The following is a 12,971-nucleotide window of genomic DNA, read 5'->3' on the forward strand; positions in this document are numbered from 1 at the left end:
CCTAGTCCCAGAAATAACTACCATTTTGTTTCAAACATGTCACTCTACTGCCTCGTTTCAATATCACTTCAGATTTTATTGTTGGAATTTTTTTTTTTCCTATTACATTCCTCTAATCTAACACAAAACGTGCAGCTTAATTTTTATCAAGTTGTTTTTTTTTTTCCTCTTCATTACTTTAATATTCCATTCTTTTATAATTTTGCATAATGCAATATGCATTGTAATGTGTGACGCACGTATTATTGTTCATACATGCTAAGAAATGTGTTTAGTTGTCCCTTTTAAAACCTTCTCAGAGAGGTGGATAAAAAAAAATGATGAGTTATAAATTTTTAAGAATTATAGATTAACAAATAGAGTGAGCATATTATTGTTAGTTAATTAAATGCAAAATCAATAATTAAGTGATAAATGAATTTAAAAAAAAAGCGACGATTTTGCTACTAAATAAATTAGTTTGAATAATAAGCCCGTTCATGTAAAAAGACTTACAACAATTGCTACCACGAAGTAATTAAGAATTATACCTGCAAAAAAAGTATATGAGTGTTTATTTGATCAAATCACCTCAAGATTTCACAACTTCTTGATCTCCTCATGAGTGTTTATTTGTTCTTTTTTTTATCGATTATATGTATGTGTGTTTTAATTTTTAAGAAATTTATTGCAATGAACACATATAAAAACATGTTATTTTATTATATTTATGTCAACAAATCATGGTGTTTGTCGATATGTATGTCAACCAATCGTGATGTTTATTGACATAAAAGTCAACAACTTTTAACATTTCCTCAATTTCTAATATTTGCTTAAATACAAGTAAGCAAATATTATGATTTAAAGGGGGAAGAGATTAAGGGGGAAGAGAAGGCTTATGGTGTGTCGAGTCGAAGAAATTGTCAAGACAAAGGAAACGATTCTTGCGGTTGCGTCTTAGGATAGGGAAGGTCACGAGACTTGGGAAGCAAAAGTTAATTGAGATAAAAGAATATCGCAAACGGCTAGTGCTAACACAAATTTGTAAGGATTCTTTTAAATTTGGTAGTTGACTTGAAGTTTAAAACCACAAATGTCTATGTCGATGTAAGTCTAGAGGTTTGAAGTTGAGGCAAGCATGAGTCGATCAGTGTAGTCAAGGCATCGAAATTTACCAATTTTAGTCTGGATAACTTCTTTTGCGTGATATTATGTTTTTATGCTTCTTTTGTTACTTGAGGGCAAGTAACGGTTTAAGTTTGAGGGGATTTGATAAGTGCGTTAATCACGCGTAAAACTCCTATTTCCCGAACCAAAAACCGACGAGTCCTCAAGTATTTTAATGGTTTTTAATAGGTTTTTTAGTAGTTTCAGGTCCAGAGGAGCATTAGAGCGTCTACAATAAATTTCGTTGAAAGAGGATGGGATTTGGAGACAAAACAGTCGAAATAGAGTAAAAAAGAGATGAGCAAGAAAATTGGCGACTACGCGCGCCGCGCGCATCCCATCGCGCGCCGCAGGAAGAGAGAATTCGAGACCGTGCCACGTGCCTCTAGTCGCGCGCCGCGCATACGGTGGCACAAACCGTGAAATCGCACAGAGTCTTATGCGCGGAGCGCGCGTAACCTGGAGTTTGGTCCGCGCGCCGCGTATCGACCACCGCGCGCCTCCGGATTGCTGGAATAGGAAATTAACGTCTTCTGAAGATTTTTGACCATTGGATTGAATTGGAAGGCTCAGATAACTCCGAAAAACACACATTCAGGGCTAAAAACACATATTGTAACCTAATTAACTCATTCTAGTTTGAAGTTGTTTTTTCTACTTTTTTTGGTGCACTTTTTCTTTGAGAGCTTTTACTTGGGAGCGAAGTTGAGTCGAAGATCCGACGAACAAGCAACCGTGAACTCCCGTTTTTAATAGTTTTTCCTTATTTCCATTATTCTCTATTACTCTAATTTTCGTTAATTGATAGTTTCATTCTTCCCGTCATGAATCTCATAGTGTTTCTCTTATTTATGGTTATGTTGATTCTTGTCTTGATTATTATGTTGATGAATATGGATTCCGTTAGAGGCTAGATTTTTAGTGGGGTTGCGATGTAGCCGGATTGAATTGGGTTAGGGGGTTTCGTTAGGGTGAAATTATGCTTTGATTTACTTAATTATTCATGCTTGTGTGGATGTGTTCTTAATGCGTTCTTTAGATTGGCCATCTTTAGGATTGTTTTTAGTATTTTTCTGTCACTCGAGAGAGGGCGAAAACTCACGCTCATAATCCATGCTTTGTTTTGTTCTTAGGTTGCTAGACGGCTTAAGCTTAATGTGATCGTTTGAATTCTCGTGTTTATTGCTCGTGATTGTTTTAATAGGATTAGAGGCCGAGAGGATATATCACTAGTACAAAATATAGCATCAGGTGCGACTTTTTTCGGGTGCGACTTTTTTCGGGTGCGACTTTAGGTGCGACAAAGTCGCACCCGAAAGTCCGCACCTGATGCTTTTAGGTGCGAAAATTCGCATCTGAAAGTCTTAATTATTAGGTGCGAAAAGTCGCACCTGAAAGTCTTGATTATCAGGTGCGAAAAGTCGCATCTGATGCTCTTTAGCTTTTTAAAAAAAAATTAATATGCTGGTTTTATTAATTTTTATTCTAAATTTAATTATATAATAATTATGTTACAACTTTTTCGGTTACAAAGAGTCAAAATGAATCACATAGCCAAAATGAATCACATAGCTCTTTATTTATTTTTTTAAATTTTCATAATAGAATCAACATATAATTTTTTGTTCTAAAATTAATTATATAATACTACTCATAATAAGTTCACCACATTTTCAGTTACAACCAAGTTTATGTCACCACTTTATCAAGTTTAAGCTTTTACACACACACATGTCATTAGCTTCATATTGATACTCTATTTTTATAACTAGTTCATTTGCATTAAAACCAAATGTACAAAGTTCAGAAAATCATTAATTCAAATTGAACAATTAAACAAGAAACTTTTCTGCAAAGTAAACATGTGTGTTTGATGGCCGCTTAGCATAGCAGTCAGCTTTTCAATTTTCTGCAAAAAAAAACACACACACACACACAATAATAAAAAACTGATCCAGACATATATACAAGTACTACTAACTACAACCAATCCAATTTCACACATACATGGGCAGATGGAGAGACTGCGGGAAAAGAGCTTACGGCTCGCGGACAGCGGACAACGGCTCGGGACAGCAGTCGACGGCAACATTGGCACTGAAAAAAATAAATAAAAATTAAACAAAATAGATACAACACACACATACGTATTCACACACACTCTAACATATACACACCCAGTGAACACATACACAGACCTCACCCACGCCTGAAAATCAAAGAGAAATATACAGGAAAAGATGTAATAAAACCTATTACAATGTCCAGAACCATGTTGGTGCAAAGATCACGCTGGTGCCTTCTTTTTCACCGTGTCACTGTCCAGAACCAATCCGGTCTCCAACGAGGGCGACGACTGCAGCTGCAAAAATAAAATAAAATAAAATAACTTCAACAAAGAAACCAACAATTTATTAAAAAAAATTGTACACCAAGCATAACCCATTCCCGTAAGGCACAAGAGATAGCCACAACTACTTATATTTTTGGGAAAATAACACATTTATACCCTGTGTTTTAGTGAAATGTCGAGTTTAACCCTCGGTTTTCAAAAATGTCGAGTTCATACCCTCTGTTTAACTAAAATGACGAAATTATACCTTCTATTTAACTAAAATGACGAAATTATACCCTGAAATAGACAACAGTGTCACAAATATTTTTTTATTGACTTTTCATTGACGTTGACTATAATATTTATATATAAACACCAATTATCTTTATTCATTCGCGCCATATATGTAATTTATTTAAAAACTAAAAAATAAACAACAGTCTCTTAATTGTGAAGAACACAGAAATAGGCAAAGGGGTAAACATCGATAGTTGATAGTCATCAAAATCGCATATTCGAACAGAGAATCCGGGATTTAGAGTTACAATTCGAACACAGAATGAAGTCATTTCTTAGTGGTATGAGTTTTATTATTTAATTTCAATTTAAGACTATTTTTATTTCAAAATTGAGAATTTGGAAGTTAGGGTAGTGATTTAGATTTTATTGGGTTTTTCTTATATAAGAGTTAATATCAATGAAAGGGAGATTTGTGACGCTGTTATTCATTTCAGGGTACAATTTCGTCATTTTAGTTAAACAGAGGGTATAATTTCGTCATTTTAGTTAAACAGAGGGTATGAACTTGACATTTTTGAAAACCGAAGGTTAAACTCGACATTTCACTAAAACACAGAGTATAAATGTGTTATTTTCCCTATATTTTTTTTTAGAACATATCAGAGTAATGCTACACCAAGAGTAATGCTACACCAAGAGTAATGCCACAACTATGTTTACCTTCTTCTTTACTATCTTCACCATCTCGTGAAAAACATCCTTCTCTGCCACATGCATATGAACAATGTCAAATCTAGTCCTTTACCTAAACTATTTCATAATTAAACCAACTTAAACACACAGTCAAGCACATAGAAAACAACTCACAACACAATCACATAACCTAAATTCATATTCTCAAATCAGTCTCAGTCCCGAAACAACAAGGAAACTTAAGAGAATTCAGTTCCGATCATGAACTAAACCGAGCCAAACATTATTTCAACAAGATTTCTGAAATTGCACGTGTAAATATCAAATTTTACACTTAAAATCCAAGACCCAACAAGCCATTTACTGATTCAAGCTTCATAAATTGAAAACCACCAATTTATTTTCCAATTTTCGGCCAAAAAAATCAATTAAAACTCAGAGACCCTAGCTCAAAGAATTTCACATAAGAATAATAACAAACCGAGCCCGATCCAAGCCAAAAACCCACTCAAGCAATGTAAAAACAAACAAAAAAACAAACACATGTTCTAAGAATAAAAAAATCCCCAAATTTCAGCTTGAAAAACCCTAAATCCGAAATAAAAAATAAGGGTTTTCGAATTTCCTTTAACCTCTTCACGTGGTCTGTTGGCTTCGCACGACTCTCTCCGATTCGACGCTTGATCCTCGTGGCTTCGGTTTACTCGCGCGACGCTCGAGCTGGCTGTACATTGTTGAGTCGAGTAGTGGCGGAGAGAAGGAAATGCAGGGAGGCGGTGATTTTAGGGCTTGGTCGAGCAAAGAGAGAGCTAAGAGAAAAAGAGATGGTAGGGATTGGATGAAAGAAAAGTAGAGACGTTCTAATTTGAGAGAGCGTGAGAAAAAGAATCGGTTTCAATCGAGTCAAACAAAAAAAATCCCGGCTATACCAAAATTTTAGCTGAAAAATAAGTGGGAAATTTTTCCCTCTAAATTTTTTACTTTTAGGTGCAACTAATCGCACTTAAAAGTTTCGATGACTATTGGGTGCTAAAAGTCGCACCCAAAAGTTTAAAATTCAGCGAAATTTTTAGGTGGTTTTGGTGCTTTTTGGGTGCGACTTTTCGCACCCAAAAGTATCACTTGGTGCGACTTTTAGGTGCGAAAAGTCGCACCCAAAAGTCTTCCGCACTGGAAAACAGTATTTGTCATAGTGTAAAATCCGTCAATTGCGTAGGTTGCTAGATCACTCGAGAGAGGCTAGTAATATCATAGGGAGAATGAGATTAGCGTGAGTAGAGTAGGGCAAGTTGTTTGAACCTGAAACCCCCGAGTCTTAATTTTCCAGTGAAGTCGTAACCCCCATTTTCTGTTATTCAAAGTTTCGTGTTACATTTCCGTTGTTGTTTTTGTTAGTTTAATTGTAGTAAAGTATTGCACCACCTACTTTAATACCGTGAAATCAATTTGCTTTAGGTTGTTTAACGTCGCTATAGTAACTAGTCTCTGTGGGATCGATATTCGTTACTTACGTAACACTATTAGTTGTTCGATACGACCGCTTGCGTGCTAGTTATAAAAATATCGCAACAAGTTTTTGGCGCCGTTGCCGGGGACTTTTTACAATAGCGTCGAAAAATAATCTGCTTAGCCATTTGATTTCGTTACGTGTTTCCTAACTTTGCGTGTTATTTTCTCTGTTTTGAAGGTGCATGCGGAGTGAGGGAACATCAAACCTCGTTCCACTAAATATTGAGATCGAAAAATTATGCAAGACGAGCATAAAGCAATCAAAGGAACGAGCGATGGAAGATAGAGCGAACAACGCGGCAAATGAAGGGCCAAAGACCCTATTTCAATATGGGTTACCACCAACTGACGCCGCGCAATCGGCAATCGCTCTCCCGGCTCTTGCGGGTAATCAGAATTTCGAGATCAAGACCGGCATAATACACATGGTCCAAGCGAATCAATTCTCTGGATCACTTACCGAAGACCCGCAAGACCATCTGACGAACTTCGTCGAGATCGCAAACACGTTCAAGCTCCACAACGTGTCCGACGAAGCCATCCGCCTCCGCCTCTTCCCGTTCTCACTGCGGGACCGAGCCAAGACGTGGCTCAACTCCCTCCCGCCAGGTTCCATCACCTAATGGGCCGACCTGCGCGTCAAATTTATCTCAAAGTTCTTCCCGTTCGAGAAGATGCACAAGAGACACAACGAGATCCACTTGTTTGCTCAATACGACGGGGAGTCATTATTTGAAGCATGGGGACGCTTCAACGAGTTAGAGAGGAGGTGTCCCAATCATGGCATCCAAGGGTGGATGATGGTGCAGATTTTCTATGGCGGTCTCTCACCATCATCTCGCACCCTAGTCAATACGGCCGCTGGAGGGTCGTTCTTTCAGAAGATGGAGGAGGAAGCTCACATCTTTCTCGAGGAGCTGGCTTACAACAACTATCAATACCCGTCCGAGCGGCTCATCTTGAAGAATATGCCAGTTACTCCCGAGATGGAGCTGATGAAGGCACTGGCGGCACATGTGGTGGATCTCACAAAGTCAGTCCAGGGACAGAAGGCCTCCGTTCAAGCCGTGCACACCCCTGAAGTCTGTTTCTGGTGCAACGGGCAGCACAATAGTGACGAGTGCGCTTATGGGGACAACGGCCAACAAGCCAACTTCATCAACAATAGGCCGCCCAGAACAACTTCAATCAAGGCCCAAGGAACAACTACCAGAATGGGGGATGGAGAGGTCCCCAAAACAACATGCTGATGAAACCTGGGCCTCAAGCCTAGCCTTGTCCACCACAGAATCAGCCCCGACCACCGCCATACCAGGCTCCTCCATTTCGGGCATACAAGGGCGAGATCAACCTAGAGGAGCTCATCGCTAACTTGGCCACGTCAACAACCTCCTTCATAAACTCCACCACCGAGTTCATGCACGAAACAAAGACGTCTCTCTCGAACCAATAGGCACAGATCCGAAATCTCGAGACGCAAATGGGGCAACTTTCCACCGCGGTAAACTCACGACCTCAGGGAACGCTTCCGAGCAACACCGACATCAACCCCAGGTCACAAGTCAATGCCATTACACTCAGAAGCGGACAAGTGATCGACAACTCAGACAAGAAGAAAGAGAAGGTGGGGAAAGACGAGCCCCCCGTATCGATGAACCAAGCCACGCCACCTCCGACGAGTGCCCCAGCTCCAACAAGCACACCAAAGCTGCCGTTTCCTCAGAGGCAGAAAGAAGGGAAACTTGACCACCAGTTCAGCAAGTTCCTCGAGGTATTCAAGCAGCTTCAGATAAATATCCCGTTTGCTGATGCTCTTGAGCAAATGCCGACGTACGCCAAGTTCCTGAAGGACATCCTCTCGAAAAAGAGGAAAATAAAGGACTGCAACACGATTACCCTCACCGAAGAGTGCTCCGCCATCATTCAGAGGAAGTTGCCGGTGAAGATGAAGGATCCAGGGAGTATCACCGTCCCGTGTGCTATTGGGAACACCTTCTTTGAGCGAGCACTATGCGACCTGGGAGCGAGCATCAACCTGATGCCGTATTCTATCTTCAAGAAGCTCGGCATCGGAGATGTGAGGCCGACCCGAATCACTCTCCAGATGGCGGACAGCTCCATCGTATACCCGCGAGGAGTGATCTAGGATCTCTTGGTCAAAGTCAACAAGTTCATCTTCCCCACCGACTTCGTGGTGCTCGACATGGAGGAAGACCGTGACGTCCCAATCATCCTAGGGCGGCCATTCCTTGCCACAAGAGGAGCTCTCATCGACGTAACTCGATCAAGACTTTGGGGGAGAGCCAACCTGAGTGCCTCCGGATCGACGTGTACAAGAAGAAGAAGTGGTGTTCAACGCGTTCAACGCTATAAAATACCCTAGGGCGAGCGACGATGTCTTCCAGATCGACGTGTGTAACTCCATCATCGCCGACTTCTCTCACCGATCCGAGGACCCTCTCGAGGTAAGTTTGCAAAACTCTATCGATTTCTATAACGAGTTTGATAAATGTGAAGCTTTAGAGCACGTGGAGTACATGAACACAGCCATGCCATATCGACGTAACTCGATCAAGAGTTTGGGGGAGAGCCAACCTCGAGTGCCTCCGTCCATTCAACAGCCCCCAAAGCTCGAGTTGAAAGAGTTACCGGCACATCTCCGCTACGCATACTTAGGCGCAGACTCGACCCTTCCGGTGATCATCTCGAATCACCTCACCAAGGGAGAAGAAGAAAAGCTGCTCGTGGCGCTACGCAAGCACAAGGGAGCGATCGGGTGGACACTCTCGGACATTAAAGGGATCAGCCCCTCCTATTGCGTTCACCGCATACTCTTGGAGGATGGACATCGTCCCTCGGTGGAACACCAAAGACGCCTAAATCCGACGATGAAAGAGGTCGTGAGGAAAGAGATTTTGATGTGGCTCGACGTCGGGGTCATTTACCCGATCTCCGACAGTGCATGGGTAAGTCTGGTGCAATGCGTTCCGAAGAAAGGCGGAATGACGGTGGTGAGAAACGACAATAACGAGCTCATTTCCACTCTGACGGTGACCGGGTACAGAATTTGCATGGACTACCGCAAGCTCAACAACGCCACTCGGAAAGACCACTTCCCACTCCCCTTCATCGACCAGATGCTCGACCGTCTAGCAGGGCACAGGTACTATTGTTTTCTTGATGGCTATTCCGGTTATAACCAGATCACGATAGCACCAGAGGATCACGAGACGACCACCTTTACACGCTCTTATAGCACTTTTGCCTTCAAGCAAATGCCGTTTGGGCTACGTAACGCACCAGCCACGTTCCAAAGATGCATGATGGCCATCTTCTCCAACATGGTGGAGAAAAGAATTGAGGTTTTTATGGACGATTTTTCTATATTTGGCCCTACATTTGATCAATGTTTGGAGAATTTGTCTCAGGTGCTTAACATGTGTGAAGAAACTAACCTCGTGCTTAACTGGAAGAAGTGCCATTTCATGGTACTAGAAGGCATCGTACTGGGCCACAGAGTCTCGAAGGACGGGTTAGAGGTGGACCGGGCAAAAATTTTCTGGGGCATGCCGGCTTCTATAGGTGCTTCATCAAGGACTTCTCCAAAATAACAAAGCCACTATGCGGACTACTCGAGAAAGACGCAAAGTTCTCCTTCTCCACCGAGTGCTTAGAGGCCTTCGACTCCCTCAAGCAACGACTCAGCTCCGCCCCGATCATCACCGCCCCAGACTGGAGCCTCCCGTTCGAGATCATGAGCGACGTTAGCGACCACGCGGTGGGTGCAATCCTTGGGCAGCGTAAAGATAAAGCTTTCCACGCTATTTACTATACGAACCGGACCCTTAACGAAGCCCAAGTGAACTACACGACGACGGAGAAGGAGCTTCTGGCAGTGGTGTTCGCCTTCGACAAGTTCATACCCTACATCATTGGCAACAAGGTGATCGTCTACACCGACCACGCAGCCATACGATACCTCATGGAGAAGAGGGACGCCAAACCACACCTAATCCGTTGGGTCCTTCTGCTCCAAGAGTTCGACATCAAGGTCAAAGACAAGAAGGGCGCAGAGAACCTAGTAGCTGACCACCTATCGAGACTGGAGATGCTCGAGCACGTTCCAGACAAGACGACACTCATCAATGACGACTTCCCCGAAGAAAAGCTTCTGGCCGTCCATCAAGCTATCCTCCCCTGGTATGTCGACATCGTGAATTACCTCGTAGGCAAGGTGGTGCCTACCGACCTCAAGACGTACCAGAAGCGGAAATTTCTTTCGGAGGTCTGGAGGTATTACTGGGAGGAGCCGATTCTATATCAGCAGTGTACATATCTGATTGTGAGGAGGTGTGTTCCCGAGGATGAGATGGAGTCAGTTCTGCGACATTGCCATGGTCTCGAGTGTGGAGGTCACTTCGGTCCAAACCGCATGGCAGCGAAGGTCCTTCAAAGAGGCTTCTATTGGCCAACGCTCTTCAAAGATAGCCGAGACTTCATTATCTCCTGTGACCGGTGCCAACGAACAGGTAATATTTCTAACCGGAATGACATGCCACTCACAAACATTTTGGAAATAGAACCGTTCGACGTCTGGGGAATGGATTTCATGGGCCCATTTCCGTCTTCATACGGAAACAAGTACATTCTCTTGGCGGTGGATTACGTATCCAAGTGGGTCAAGGCCAAAGCTACTTCGGCAAGCGATGGGAATGTGGTCTTGAAGTTCTTAAAGACCATCTTCACCCGATTCGGCACACCACGAGCCATCATCAACGATGGGGGAGCACACTTTTGCAACCAACAGTTCGACGCACTCCTCGCTAAATACAGCGTCACACACCGGAAGACATTGGCGTACCACCCTCAAGCCAACGGTCAGGCGGAGGTCTCTAACCGGGAAATTAAGAAAAACCTGGAAAAGACGATGGGAAGTTCTCTCAAAGATTGGGCCGCCAAGCTCGACGACGCACTGTAGGCCTACCGCACAGCCTACAAGATGCCAATTGGTATGTCCCCGTACCACCTCATTTACGGGGAAGCATGTCATTTTCCAGTCGAGCTAGAGCACAGAGCACTTTCGCCAATGAAGAAGCTAAACTTCGACTACAAAGCTTCGGGCCAACAGAGACTCCTTCAGCTGAACGCCCTTGATGAACTCAGACGAGACGCGTACGAGAATGCCAAAATCTACAAGGAGAAGACCAAAGCATGGCATGACAAACACATCGTCAGGAAGGACCTCAAGTCGGGCCAAAAGGTACTCCTCTATAATTCCAGGTTGAAGTTGTTCCCTGGGAAGCTAAAGTCGCGATGGTCGGGTCCGTTCGAAGTCGTGAATGTTTATCCACACGGGTGGGTGGAACTGGAAAACAGGCAAGGAGAACGCTTCAAAGTCACCGGTCAAAGGGTGAAGCCATACTTTAGGGGAGTGTTCGAAAGTGAGAAAGCAGTGACCTTCATCACCACCATTTTGTGAACCGAAGACATATCTCGTCAAGCTATTGACGTTAACTAAAGCGCTAATCGGGAGGCAACCCGACTTTCTTTCGTTGCATTTTCATTACTTATTTGTTTGAACTCGATATAGTATTAGCTTGTTAGTTTTCTTAAAATAATAATAAAAAAAGACGCACATCGCGCGCCGCGGGCTACACATTGCGCAGCGCGCGGACGAAACTTTCGGCTTTTTCCATTCACACAGTCATATGCGCGGAGCGCGCGTAAGCCGAAATTTGGTCCACGCGCCGCGAGGCCGTCATATGCGCGGCGCGAGGAAAACATGAGTGTGTGCACCGCGGCCTCCCTTACGCGCGGCGCGCGAAATGATTCGTCCGAAGTCACAAACTCATATGCACGCTCCGCGTGTATGTTGAGACTCTGGTCCGCGCGGCACGCAGAACAAGGCGCGCGGCGCGCGGACCCGCGTAAGTTGTTTTAAATAAGGCTTTATGGCAGTTTTTTTTTTCAAAAATTTATCTCTTCCCCAATTCCTCTCGAACCCTAACCCCATTCTCACAAAAATCCGACCCCAATCATCATACAAACACGGAATTCGATCATCACAATTCTTGTATTTGATTCATCTACCTCAATTCGTGTGGGTTTAGTTTATTTTTGGGTATTCCTCATCTCTTTCACCTCTCACTCCCCAACACATCAAGGTATGGCTTTTTCACTCGAATTTTATTATGGTTTGGTGTTGATTTCGTGAAATTAAGAAGGAATGCAAGAATGTTGGCTATATGAATGGTTTAGATACTCTTGATGACTCAATTGTTCATCAAAAAATTTGCATGCACTCTAGGTGTTCGATGAAATACCCGAACGAACGTACAAACGAAATAGTGAAATATTTACGTACGATTACGGGTCAATACGCACGGGGTGTAGTTGTGAATATGTGGGGGGGGGGGGGGGGGGGGGAGGGGGGGGGTAAAAAGGGGTTAATAGACGTTCATCATAATATCATCGACTCATTTTACGTTGTGTTTTGCAGATGCAACGAGCTTCAACATCGAGAGTCAACCCCAAACGTGTCCGTCGATCGGGGGCGGCATTGCCTCGACCATCAACATTACTGGAGGGTGCCGGTGAGGTTTGGGACGCCATATCAAAGAAGGGACTAATAGCCGAGCGTGTGCTTACACCCAATCAGATGTGCGGGAACATGTTGGCACAAATTCAGAGACTCCATTGGGAGAAGCCGTGCAACGTTGAGACGCCAGCATCACAGAAGTTGGTGCACGAGTTCTACGCTAATCTCTCCGTCACAGAGGGAAATCTCGTCAGAGTGCGTAATGTGGTGGTCATCATCTCTGCGCTGGCACTCAACGATTATCTCGGGATCCCAGAACCCGAGAATGACGACTACGTCGACATGTGCCTGTATCCATAACGGGAGGAATGGATTCGCCTCCTCGCCCACCCCGGAGCCACCTACAAGACGAAAGTGGTGCATGGCCAGGTCGTCCCGAGCCACCTCCCAATATCGAGCCTGAACCGTTACGCAAATGCGTTGCAGCACTTCATCTGTGCCACGATC

General features: G+C 43.5%; 1 non-coding gene and 1 pseudogene across 1 annotated transcript; one reads left to right on the forward strand and one right to left on the reverse strand.

Annotated features, from left to right (window-relative positions):
• The window catches only part of LOC149393678 (uncharacterized), a 74,054-nt pseudogene that overhangs the window by 25,581 nt on the left and 35,502 nt on the right, over positions 1-12,971 (forward strand).
• Positions 6,610-6,713, reverse strand: LOC149393680 (small nucleolar RNA R71). Its single transcript, XR_016299981.1, has one exon. It is a non-coding gene; the product is annotated as a small nucleolar RNA R71 (small nucleolar RNA).

This window comes from Urtica dioica, chromosome 6 (assembly GCF_054948205.1).
Source record: "Urtica dioica subsp. dioica isolate 48M chromosome 6, U.dioica_male_clone48M_v1_H2, whole genome shotgun sequence".
NCBI lineage: Eukaryota > Viridiplantae > Streptophyta > Magnoliopsida > Rosales > Urticaceae > Urtica > Urtica dioica.